Source organism: Silene latifolia, chromosome Y (assembly GCF_048544455.1).
Source record: "Silene latifolia isolate original U9 population chromosome Y, ASM4854445v1, whole genome shotgun sequence".
Classification (NCBI taxonomy): Eukaryota; Viridiplantae; Streptophyta; class Magnoliopsida; order Caryophyllales; family Caryophyllaceae; genus Silene; species Silene latifolia.
The window spans coordinates 88871462-88884940 of NC_133538.1; the positions used below are offsets into that span (position 1 = coordinate 88871462).

The 13479-nt window shown below is 40.0% G+C and overlaps 1 long non-coding RNA gene and 1 other non-coding gene across 2 annotated transcripts; one reads left to right on the forward strand and one right to left on the reverse strand.

Moving 5' to 3' along the window:
• Positions 1-459: 459 nt before the first annotated feature.
• Positions 460-10435, reverse strand: LOC141634386 (uncharacterized). The gene is made up of 8 exons (XR_012539113.1): positions 10256-10435; positions 10109-10180; positions 9663-9985; positions 9351-9418; positions 8493-9101; positions 8128-8283; positions 7755-8039; positions 460-1105 (listed from the first exon to the last, which is right to left on the reverse strand). It is a non-coding gene; the product is annotated as an uncharacterized LOC141634386 (long non-coding RNA).
• Positions 10436-12147: 1712 nt separating this feature from the next.
• Positions 12148-12254, forward strand: LOC141635709 (small nucleolar RNA R71). The gene has a single exon (XR_012540376.1). It is a non-coding gene; the product is annotated as a small nucleolar RNA R71 (small nucleolar RNA).
• Positions 12255-13479: the final 1225 nt, after the last annotated feature.

A 13479-nucleotide genomic window follows, 5' to 3' on the forward strand; every position in this document is an offset into this window, starting at 1 on the left:
CATTCAGACCAAAAGTTAGATCCACATTCATCGAGGGCGTGGTCGATCCATTACAATCCATTTGGACTACACTTTAATACGATTAAATCATCAAAACTACTTGGTCCATTGACGATTCCCATTCCCACAAAATTTAATAAGATTCACCACAATGGGCTCATCAAAATCACGGAATACACACTGGGAAAAGGATGTAAACAAACCACGGGACAAAAATAATGACATGAGAAGAGGCCAATCTCAATGTAACATGGAACTAATAAGCTACTTGAGAAAGCCCCAATCACCAGCTTTCGAGACTGCTATTCATACTGCTATTCTTACCAGTCCTCGCGGATGTAAGGTGTAGTTAATCTCCAAGTAGCATTTGTTGTCATCAACAACAAACCTGTATAAAAACAAAGTTCAGTTCAATTGTTAAAGCTTAATTGAATTTACTACAAAACTTGGAACAAAAATAGCAAGTATACTTAGCAAGAGGCATTGGAAACAAATATATGAAAGACCAAATCTTAAAATCTAATTCCTCTATGGTTCTGACTCCCGTTCGCATAAAACTCGGAATTTCAAAGGTGGAGGTCCTCAAAATGAATATGGGATACTAACTAATGTCAAAGGTTTAACCAATGTTCTTCTATATGAATACGATAGTCACGAATATGTGATACACAATTAATGCTAACATAAATTTCCATAGATTCCACGAGATCTTGTACCCATGAGAATATCGATCAGACAATGAATTGAGTAACATATAATACCTACTCCATCTGATTAAGCTTTGTCTGTTTAATCTTGCATTCAATGAATCCAAGCACCAAAACTGGACAGAATTTAGATCAAGATGGTCATCATTCAGCATTTTATTCTTACTCTTGTTGACAATAAAGGGAGAAGTGACTGTCAAACTTGAGTTTGCTCTTTTACATTTCCTAGCCTGCATCCCATGAGAAGGACATAAAATGAAGCTGAATACTCCTTTTTCAACAGGTGCCATGAACTACAGTAGCTTGGAGAACATTTTGCTGTAAAATTGAGCATCCTTCTTATTGTATTCTTCACTTTTCTCCTTCAATGTCTTGCATCCAAGATTCACCTCTCCTCCCTGCGTAATCAGATAAACCCAAATAACTTTTGAATGGAACGACTTGCATCCAAAAATAAGCTCATAGCATATACAAATATATTACTTCTCAGTGGCTATATCAAAATTGCACAATTGTAGTTACTTATCAATCAGACAAGAGATTAATCCATCAACCTGTAGATGAGTCTCCTCCTCTTGAAAGTTCAGTTGTCAACAACGGTGTTTATGAGAGGAGGAAATAAATGAAGGGGTGAATTAGGGGCTACCTACTCAGAAATGAGCTCTGTTGGAAAAATAGAAGCAGTAACTAGAGAAGGACCAGAAATACCGAATATGAAAGGTAGTGACGCGGTGCGGAACCACTGCCTTGAAAACTATTATTCCGGTACGACCGTGGTGGCGATCAGCAATGACCGGTAGTTCCCCAAGGATTACACTACTGCTGCCCTTCAGAATCGCCCACTCGAAACTGACGGACCTGGAACTGATCAGAACTGTACCCAGAAATTTTGAAGAGAGAAAGAGAAAGAAAAGAGGAAGTGTGTGTAATTGTGTGTTTATCTGCAGGGGACTGGTGCTGTATTTATAGGAAAATACAGACGGTTTTAGGAGGAAAAACGATCTCCTAAAACACAGCCTTCAACCCTGAATAGTGGGAGTAAGACTCTCTCCCACTACCAGACTGGTTGACTGGACTGTTACACAAGTCCAGATGAACCTGGACAAAGACACACACACAGGACCAAAAAGGTAAAAGTGGGCCTTTGGCCCGCCCCGCAGGGGCTCTACCCAAACCCAAACCCAAACCCGAGCCCGAGCTCGAGCCGGGCCGGCGCGCGTGTGTGTTGGACCCAAACCCACAGGCCCAACAAACACAACAAAACCCACCTTGGTCCATTCTCTTATCCATACAAAGGACAAAGGGATATATAAATCCCACAACTTTGTTGTTCACCACCGATGTGGGATACAAAACAAAGTAAAAAGTGGAATTGCCTTTTCTCAAGGCATCAAATCCAACAATCCCCCACAGATGGCTAAGAGAAAAGGAAAGAAATTTCTGAGTAAAGGAAGGATTGGATACTTAGGTATCAATATCTTTCGATTTGAATTGACACTTTAGTGAAGTGAGGAAACGACTTACTTACAGCGAGAGAATATCTTGCGATTTGAATTCCTAACTGAGCTTCAGTCGATACCCCCCACAACACATATCATACCTTCAAATTTGATCGTTCCGCGATTTCAGAGTGCAACGCGCTCTTTAGAGCTTATGCGTTACCTTGGTACTAATAGATGTGTTCACAAGACTTCTCATGGTCTTGGGATCATCACAACTACGTAGGTGGCTCAAGTGCTTCCCAGTAGCACTTCTCACACGAGCCATTAAGGATATAAGTCCAACCTGGTGTATAATTCATCAAGTGCGTCTCAAAAGCACCACCATAAAGGCTATGAATCATACTACGCCATAGGAATAGAAACTTTGGACCTAGTCAGATATCAATCTTGACTTAAGGACCTAAGCCCCATTCCCCTCGACGTGTCAACGACTAATCTCTTAGTCAGCCCCTTAGTAAAGGGATCGGCAAGATTACTTTCGGACTTCACATAGTCCACAGTAATCACTCCGTTCTCAAGGAGTTGTTTAACTGCAGCGTGCCTTATTCGCATGTGTCTCTTTTTCGCATTATAGACACTATTCTTTGCAACACCAATAGCAGCCTGCGAGTCACAGTGCAGGGAGACCGGTGTTAGCCGTCCGCCCCACACTGGTATATCAGCTAAAAGGTTTTTCAACCATTCAGCCTCTTGTCCTGCCAACTCAAGAGCTATGAACTCAGATTCCATGGTAGAGCGTGCAATACAAGTCTGTTTTGAAGACTTCCACGATATAGCACCTCCACCCATGGTAAAGACATAACCACTAGTAGAACAGATCTCATCGTTACCGCAACCCGATTCGCATCACAATATCCCTCTAACACAAAGAGAAATTTACTATAATGCAAACATAAGTCAACTGTTCCTTTTAGGTATTTTAGTAAACGACGAAGAGCATTCCAGTGTTCATTGCTAGGGTTATGTGTATAACGACTCAGTCTACTAACTGCATAAGCAATATCTGGTCGAGTACAGTTCATTAAAAACATCACACTACCTAGGATTTTAGCATACTCTTCTTGGGAAACACTCTTGCCCAAGTTTTTACATAATGCTACACTAGGATCATAGGGTGTTCTAGCAGGCACATCATCAAAGCAGTTAAACTTTTTCAACACTTTTTCAACATAATGAGATTGACTTAGACAGATTCCATTGGGGTTTCGGATGATCTTAACTCCTAGGATAACATCAGCTTCTCCTAAGTCCTTCATCTCAAAATGTGATGACAGAAATTCTTTGGTTCTAATTATCACCTCTAAATTATTACCAAGTATTAACATGTCATCAACATAAAGGCATATAAGCACACAATCAGATTCTATTACTTTTGAATAAACACATGAATCAGAATTGTTAACCACATAGCCATTACTTATCAAAGTGTTGTTAAATTTCTCATACCACTGTTTAGGTGCTTGTTTCAGTCCATAGAGTGACTTGTTCAGTTTACACACTTTACTCTCTTGACCCTCAATCACAAAACCTTCAGGTTGAGACATGTAGATCTCTTCCCTTAGTTCACCATTCAAAAAGGCAGTTTTAACATCCATCTGATGTATAACAAGGTTATGAATAGCAGCTAAGGCGACAAGAGTCCTAATAGTCGAAATTTTGGTCACAGGAGAGTAAGTATCAAAGTAATCAATACCCTTCTTTTGTGTAAAGCCTCTAACTACAAGTCTAGCTTTGAACCTCTCTATTGTACCGTCAGGTCTCATTTTCTTTTTAAAGATCCATTTACTTGTAATGGGTTTACTACCTTTAGGTAAATCAGTCAACTCCCAAGTCTGATTTGACACAATAGAGTCAAGTTCACTTTTAATAGCATCTTTCCAAAAATTAGCATCAATGGATTTCATTGCCTCACTATAGGTTTTTGGGTCATCTTCTATTAAAAAGGCTGAAACAAACTCATCACTAGCACAGACAGTGTATCCTAGTTCAGACAACATAGTTGTATCATAATCATCACCAAAGTTCTTTGGGCATCTAGGTCTTTTACTTCTTCTAGGTTCAACAGGAACATCAATAGAAGTGCTACTACCACTAGCATGTGAAGACAAATCAGGAGATGCAACAGATAAACTAGGAGATGGTACAAAAGTTTTCTGAAAAGGAAAAACATGCTCAAAGAATTCGGCATCTCTAGCCTCAGATATAGAACGGTCACTCAAAGACATGAATCTATAAGCAGAGCTATTTTGAGCATAACCTATAAACACACAATCATAGGTCTTAGGTCCAACGGTAGGTCTCCTAAAATCAGGTAAGCCCACTTTAGCTAAACACCCCCATACCCTAAGGAAGCTCAGGTTAGGAGGATAGCCCTTCCAAATCTCGTAGGGTGTCTTGTCAATTTTCTTATGAGGTACACGGTTAAGAATGTGACAAGCTGAAAGAATTGCTTCCCCCCACATATCGTCAGATAGGCCAGAACTTAAAAGCATAGCATTCATCATTTCTTTTAAGGTTCTATTTTTACGTTCAGCTACACCATTGGATTGGGGTAAGTAAGGTGGACTAGTCTCATGTATTAAACCGTTTGCAGCACAAAAGTCGGCTAGATAACTGGATTTATACTCACCACCTCTATCAGACCTTACCCTTTTAATTTTTCTGTCAAGTTGGTTCTCAACTTCATTCTTAAAGTTTATAAAAGAGTGTTCAGCTTCATCTTTAGTCTTAAGCAAATAGACACGGGTGTATCTAGAACAATCATCTATAAACGTGACATAATAATTCTTGCCACCTCTACTTGCAACATTTTTGAAGTCGGCTAGGTCGGTGTGAATTAACTCAAGAAGACTCGTGTTCCTAGTAGTCACAGGTTTACTAGGCTTCTTTGTAAACTTAGCCTCAACACAGCTAGCACATTTAGAGAATTCTTGACTCGTCAAACTCGGAATTAGGCTCATAGTTCTAAGTTTTTTAATGTAATCCACATTCACATGACCTAATCTACCATGCCAAACATCAATTGACTCAGCGATATAAGCAGAAGAAGATGCAATATTATTAATAGCAGAATCAGAGTTCAATACAAAAAGACCCCCAGAAAGATAACCCTTGCCCACAAATTCCCCATTACGCGACATTACCACCTTGTCAGCCTCAAAAACAAGTTTCAAACCAGCTTTGTTTAGCAAGGCACCAGACACAAGGTTTCGACGCAATGAGGGTACAAATAAAACATTACTGAGAGCAAGTGTTTTCCCCGAGGTGAGTTTGAGAAAGATCTTGCCTTTGCATGATCTTTGCGATGAAGAATTACCCATGTAGACGCATTCCCCATCGCAACTTCCTCGAACTCGGAAATAAACTCCTATCGACATAGGTGTCTCGAAGCTCCGATTCAAGACCCATTCAAAGAACATTACCCACCGGATTAGCTTCCACAACCACAAATGCAATAACATCATCATCACAAAGAACATTGGCCTCAGCAGATTTCTTCTCAGAACATTGGTAGGCTTTGTGACCAGCTTTTCCGCACACATAGCAGACAATAGGGCCCTTAGCAGCTTTCTGAATCTTAGGAACCGGTTTGGTATGCTTCCCTGGACCATTCTTCTTAGCAGGACCCTGGTTCTTACCCTGACCAACCTTGGCCTTACCCTTACCCTTATATTTCTCAGCATTAGACGGACCACCAGACTCAACCAAATTAGCTTTAACAGCAGCAACAGCAGGAATAGTCACAGATTGACTAGCAGGAAGGTCTTTAAGGCGATTAGCCTCCTCGGTCCTCATATGTCCCATAAGTTCTTTAAGGGATAGGTCTTTCTTTTTATGCTTAAGTTGGTTTCGGTAATCAGACCAGGAGGGAGGGAATTTCTCTAGCAGAACATTAGCTACGAAAATATCATCAAGTTTCATGCCCTCATTAACGACATCAGCACATAAGTTTTCATAAACATGGACTTGATCCATGATAGGTTTCCCGTCAGCCATTTGAAATCCCAACCATTTTCCCACAACATACTTCTTTTTCCCCGCATCATCAGCCCCATATTTAGTTTCTAAAGACTCCCAAATAAACTTAGCAGACTTATTCACAGCAAATAAGTCGAACAAGGTGTTTGTCATATTATTCAAAGATGTGCCACCTAGCGCTTTTGTTGTCTTTAACAAATTTTGCAATGTCCTCTTCATTAGACTTAACATCCTTAGCAGCAGGAGGGGTCGTCTCAACATCAGTAGGGGTGATAGGTTTAGGCGGGTCAGCAAATAACACATAATCAATTTCTAACTGCTCAAAATACATCAATAATTTTTGGGACCAACGCTTATAGTTGTGACCATCCAACGACTCTAGTTTCGCTAATTCAGGAACAATTTTCGAGATAACAGACATAGCTACTGCAACAATAATAGTTTTCAAATTGTTGGAAAAATAGAAGCAGTAACTAGAGAAGGACCAGAAATACCGAATATGAAAGGTAGTGACGCGGTGCGGAACCACTGCCTTGAAAACTATTATTCCGGTACGACCGTGGTGGCGATCAGCAATGACCGGTAGTTCCCAAGGATTACACTCTCGCGCCCTTCGAATCGCCCACTCGAAATCGACGGACTGGAATCGATCGAATCTGTACCCAGAAATTTTGAAGAGAGAAAGAGAAAGAAAAGAGGAAGTGTGTGTAATTGTGTGTTTATCTGCAGGGGACTGGTGCTGTATTTATAGGAAAATACAGACGGTTTTAGGAGGAAAAACGATCTCCTAAAACACAGCCTTCAACCCGGAATAGTGGGAGTAAGACTCTCTCCCACTACCAGACTGGACTGTTACACAAGTCCAGATGAACCTGGACAAAGACACACACACAGGACCAAAAAGGTAAAAGAGGGCCTTTGGCCCGCCCCGCAGGGGCTCTACCCGAGCCCGAGCCCGAGCCGGGCCGGCGCGCGCGCGCGCGTGTGTGTTGGACCCAAACCCACAGGCCCAACAAACACAACAAAACCCACCTTGGTCCATTCTCTTATCCATACAAAGGACAAAGGGATATATAAATCCCACAACTTTGTTGTTCACCACCGATGTGGGATACAAAACAAAGTAAAAAGTGGAATTGCCTTTTCTCAAGGCATCAAATCCAACAAGCTCTAGTATCTCACGGGAACATGCCTGACAAACACTACTGGGTTTTTTCTAAAGGTTTATGGACTTATAGGGCAAAAAATCAAGATTGCACTGAAAAAGTTTGTAACAGTCAGTCACTCAATCGACAAAACCACTAAATAAAGCAACTTAACTCAAAGTTGCATAACATGAACATAGAAACACGATAACACCCAAATAACGACGACATCAAGCTAACCTTATCCTTCTTCCCTTATCCATCTTCAATACCCAGAAGCTTATATTTCTAGTTATCTCAATACCCAGAAGCTTATACTACCTCTGTCTCAATTGTGTTTACACAGACTAAAAACGTAAACAAATGATTGGGAGGGAGGGAGTAATAGTCTAGCTATCTTAATACACAAAAGCGAATAATACCTTCGTCTAAAAAAGCAGCTTATACCATCTTGCTGGCCTTGACTATATGTTCTGTTTGAATCCCAGTGTGCAAACCACCCAATGATTGGCCACGGCACTTTGATGTCATGACAACCTCATTTTCAGGACAGCAGATTACGATTAGCACTATAGCCCAAAGCAGCAAACAAAATTCTTTAGTAACATTATGGATTAAAAACAGACCTCCTCAAGTGAAGCATTTCCCGCCCGCTCTCCAACTCCATTAATTGTAACTTCTAATTGTCTAGCACCAGCACATGCCCCCTACATTGTCAAATACACAACCTCTGATCATCTCTTTTACTCCAATACAATGCTACTCATTATTATCAATAGTTAACAGTAGGCATACCGCGACAGTATTAGCAGTAAAAAGACCGAGATCATTCTGACAATGAGTCGAACAAATAAGAGGATGGGTGAGAATTGAGTTCTTGAACAAGACAGAGCCGTTTTACGACGACCCTTCAAACCTTCCTCATCTGAATTTCATAGCCCTCAAACCTAACTGCAATCATAAATCATAAATCCAAGTTAAAACCCTTCAAATAAAATCAAAATAACACCTTGCAACAAATAAAACTATAAAACTACAATTAATAGAGGGCAACTAAAATCAAACAATCTCAAAAAATTTAATCCAAACCCTAACATTTAAACAAACTTGTGACGTCAGTAGTGGGATGTATATATTGACTTTGATGTACAGTTTCTTACACGTATTAGAAATGGTACCATGCATAGTGTTGCATCTTGATTTTGGTCATAGAATCGATTGTTGCGACTTAATCTTGTTAATAGTGACAATAACATCCGAGTATCACCTCAATATCCGGTCAGTATAACCTCTGAAACATTGATAACTCAATTGCGAATTAACATCAGCACACCCATGTATAATTGGGATGAAACCGAGTATTACTCAATATCACTTATTACTAATTTTTGTTGAGATTAATCTCTAACATAAAAGTATATGATCGAGACTCAAGGCATTTAGCGGGCGGCGTATTGGGCTCTTTGTTACTTGGGCCTTTCCTTTTCGCAAGGCCTTCTGTGTTATGGGCTTCTCCGCACAGGTCTTAGAAAGTTGGACTGAATCACACTGTCCATAGTGCTTTGGTCTTCCTCTTTATCTTTCCTTGTCACTTGTCAGGATACTCCTACTGCTCGAATTATGTATTCGGCTAGCTTGAAACTTCCTACCTGCTTGTCCGCCCGAGACCTTCACCGCCGCCTTCCATTACCAGGTCAGTTTTTAAAATCTCCCCTGGTGTGTCTGGCAATTAAGTAAGAGGTTCTGAAATGGCTGGGTTTTTGTTACACCTATAAAAGCAGCAGAAAGAAGCATTTATCAAGGAGGAACCTCGCTTTCACTCAAGTTCAGTCAAGTGGTTGGAAAGGTTTTGTTTTTTAAATACTAATTTGTAAAGAGGGCGAGTTAAGCTGCATTTGAACTCAGGAGTGCTCAAAGAGGTGTTATTTATAGAGCACAGAAGCCAGAACATAGGGGAACAGTGTGACCATGTGCAAAAATTCAAAATAGGGAATCTATGAATACTGCAATCACCTCACCTTTTTTTTCCGGTTGGGCTCTGGTAATCCGATCTCCTCTGCATCTCCGTAATCATAGTAGCAGAAACCTAAATATGGAAATTGAACTTTGATATATTGAACAAATGAACACCATTGAAAGGGCAAATTAATTCAATCAAGCCAAACAATCAACTACAAACTCAAATTTGAACATGGTTAAACATTCAAAGATAGATAACAATTTTAAAACACGAGAACTTAACTTTGAAAAAATCAAGGAACTTGCTATCAACAAGAATCAAATACCCAGATAAATAATTGTTATAAATTAAAGAGAAAAATTGCTCTGACCTTGTCTAGCTCGGAAAAGGTGTTCAAGTTTGTCCATAAGAGGCGGCAGTGACGGTCGTTGTGGGTGAATCCCACGGATTGGGTTCCCACCGACCAAAAAAAATATTCGGACAGCTGTTAAATGGAATGGCATAAACTGCACTTTGGGAATGTGAGGAAGGTCGAAACACAAAGAAAACAAACGAAGTACCGCCATCATCGATGAGAAGAAGCTTATTGAGATAATCAAAGTCATCGCTCATCATCATCGCTTATCAACATATACTTAATACTCTAGTAAATTTGCTGGAACACTCCCACCAATATGTGTGTTGCTTAAATCACTGTAGAAATGGACAGTGCAAGGACTCAGCAATATACGGTGACGAAAGGTAGATGCCTTAAAGAAAAAGTAAGGCTACATGGCTGTGTTGATCGTAATACGGATAAAGAAGAAAGAAGCTTACATTGATTGGATAGATGAAAATGAACCTAGGCCATCACCAAGTTCACCTCCTAAATTAGCGGCAATAAGACTTCTGTCATGTAAATACAAATGAGAACCGTAGGTGTAAGTGACATATTGTTGAATTAAAAAGAAGACTGGCACTTACATTGAAATTGTGTTATTTGCGGTGTCACATTGAACTCCTTGCCAAGCTTCACCACATGGATCTCCACCGACACCAATCCAGCTCGGAAGACCGGGAGAGCCAAGAGCAGTGTAGAAGTTGTTAATCGCAGTAACTACGTCGAACCAAAATTATTGATGAATACCAATTAGCTGCATATTTATTAACGACTACTCAAATTAGATACTCGGGTGGAGGAAAATAGAATTAGAGAAATTGATGCATAAATAGTCATAAAATTGAAGAATTAAGGACAAAAGTATGTTTCACATCAATCACTGCTCCCGCGGTATGTAAGAAGGTCTTCCTAAAATGATAGGAATGTTGGAATCTTCCTCTATGTCAACAATAACAAAGTCCACCGGGATGAAGAAGTTGCCAATTCTTACGGGCACATCCTCCCATACCCCTAAAGGTGTCTTCGTCGATAGATCCGCCATTTGAAGCATGATATTAGTGCACTTGAGTTCTTCCATTCCTAGATTTTTGCACACCGAGTATGGCATGACACTCACACTTGCTCCAAGGTCACATAATCCTGTGTTGATTTTAGTGTCGCCAATGGTTCATGGAATAGAGAAACTTCCCGCATCTTTGAGTTTTGGAGGTGAACTCCCTTGTAGGATGACACTAGTCACTTTAGCGAATGCATTAGTCTCTAACGTCCGGATGGATTTCTTCTTTGTAAGAATATCTTTCATGTATTTCGCATAGGCCGGAACATGATTGATTAATTCCGTGAATGGAATTGAGACTTCTAAGTTCTTCACAACCTCCATGAATTTTCCAAGTTGTTCATCAAACTTAGGCTTAGCTTGACGACTTGGGAATGGAAATCTAATCACAACAGGCTCTTTCTCCTTAGCCTTCTCTTCATTCTTCTTCTTTGAAACTTCTTGAATGGTGGTTGGTTCTTCTTCTTCCTTAGAGTTTTCAACTCTTTCCTTGTCACTAGAATTCACAACATCTTCATCAATTTGCTTCTTTGGCCCTTCATACCTTGTACCACTCCTCAAATGGATGACACTCACCGACTCATGTCTTGGGGGATTACCTTGAGGTGGTAATTGCCCCTTTTGTCTTTGGGAGCTAGAAGATGCTAATTGAGACATTTGGGTTTCTAACATCTTTGTGTGAGCTAGTATGTTGTTGATGGTAATATCTTTTGCTTGGCTATCTTTTTGCATTTGAGTGAAGAATTCTTGTTGGTTCTTTTGCATTTGGAGGACCGCTTTTTGAACATCAAAGCCTTGGTCATTGGATTGATTGTAAGTTGATTTTGATAAGGTTGGCTTTGGTAAAAGGGTCTTTGAGCTTGGTTCCTCATTGGAGGTGGGGTGTATGTTGGTTGAGGGTTTTGAACATTTTGGCTTTTGTATAAAAGATTGGGATGGAATTTGGTATTCTCATTGTAATAGTTGGAATAAGAGGTGCCACTCTTGTATGCTTGAAAAGCATTCACTTGTTCACTTGTTCCCCTACATTCACTTTGGTCATGTCCCAAAGTTCCACAACTCTCACATACTCCACTTGGAATTGATGATGATGCTACCATAGCATTAACATGTTGCTTGGGTGATTTGTAGGCCTCTTCAAGTTTATCCATGGCCTTCTCAAACTTCAAATTAATGGTGTCAATGTGAGCACTTAGTTGAGCACTCAATTGAGTAATGGAATCCACCTCATGCTTTCCTCCTCTAGTAGCCTTCCGAGGCCTACTATATTGTGAGTTATGGACCGCCATTTCTTCAATTTTGTTCCATGTTTGATTGTCATTAACTTCGGTAAACATACCATGGGATCCCATATTGAGAATGTTTCGGGAGTCTTCATATAGACCATTCCAAAATTATTGCACAAGGAACCACTCGCTAAGTCCATGGTGTGGACAAGAACGACAAGTGTCCTTGAATCTCTCCCATGCTTCGTACAAAGATTCCTCATCCCTTTGTTTGAACCCGGTGATTTGGGCTCTCAACATGTTAGTCTTTTCCGGAGGATAGAATTTCTTGTAGAAAGCAAGTGCCAATTTCTTCCAAGAATCAATACCAAGAGTAGCCTTGTCTAGGCTTTTCAACCATTGTTTCGCGGTACCAATAAAAGAAAACGGAAATAAGACCCATCGGATTTGGTCTTGAGTAACTCCGGTTTGAGAAATCGCATCACAATAGTCACAAAAAGTTTCCATATGTGAGTGAGGGTCTTCACTAGGCATCCCCCCAAATTGAATTCTCTCAACTAGTTTTATGAATGCGGATTTGGTAATGAAATTACCGGTTAAATGTTGTGGTGTAGGAGTACCATTTGGTAGGTTCTCCTCGGTTGGTACGGAATGTGATGAGAATTTAGGCATTGTGGGTTGATTTTGTGGTGGGTTTTGTATTGGGTTATACTCTCCTTCTCTTGCAAAAGGGTTGGTAAACTCAATGTTATTTGGTTGAATGTCCACAATTTCTCCAATACCTCTTAAAGTACCTCTAGCAAGTCTTCTATTGTTGGTCAAAGTTCTTTCAATTTCAAGATCAATAGGTAAAAGATTACCTTGTGATCTCCTAGACATGCAAAATATCAAACAACTCGAAAATAATTAGAACAACCTTGAGGAGATTGACTTCCCCAAGGTAAAGAAAGATACAACTAAAAACAATTAATGAAAATCAAATCAAGTTAACACCGTCCCCGACAACGGCGCCATTTTTGGCGTCGGTTAAAATTCGTCATCAAAAGCTACCTAACCAAAACAATATTTATAACTTCACAAACTACTCTTAGCAAAGAGGTAAGTAAAGGTCAGATCCCAAGGGACGGGTATTGATGTAGGATTTTCAATTGCAAATGGTTGTCTTAGGGTGTCACAATTTGGGTTGAGATAGGAGATCAACTAAACTAATCAACAATATAAAAGCAAGGTAATAAAAAACAAACAAGGTGATTAAAATAAGATGTAAACAATTGATTAATAGCACTAGGGTGTCATGGGTTCATAGGGGATTCATGGGAGTTGATCATACAAACATGTTCTCTACTAGATGCAAGCACTTATTGTTGTGATGGGTACGAGTTGGTGTATAAGCTTACAATCCCTAAGAAGGTTTGGGTCCCGGAGCCGAATCGATTAGATTTTACAACACTTACAAGTCGACTTAGTCCTTCCTATCCAACTATATGCATGGTCTAATGAGACTCGAGTTGGTGTATAAACTTAC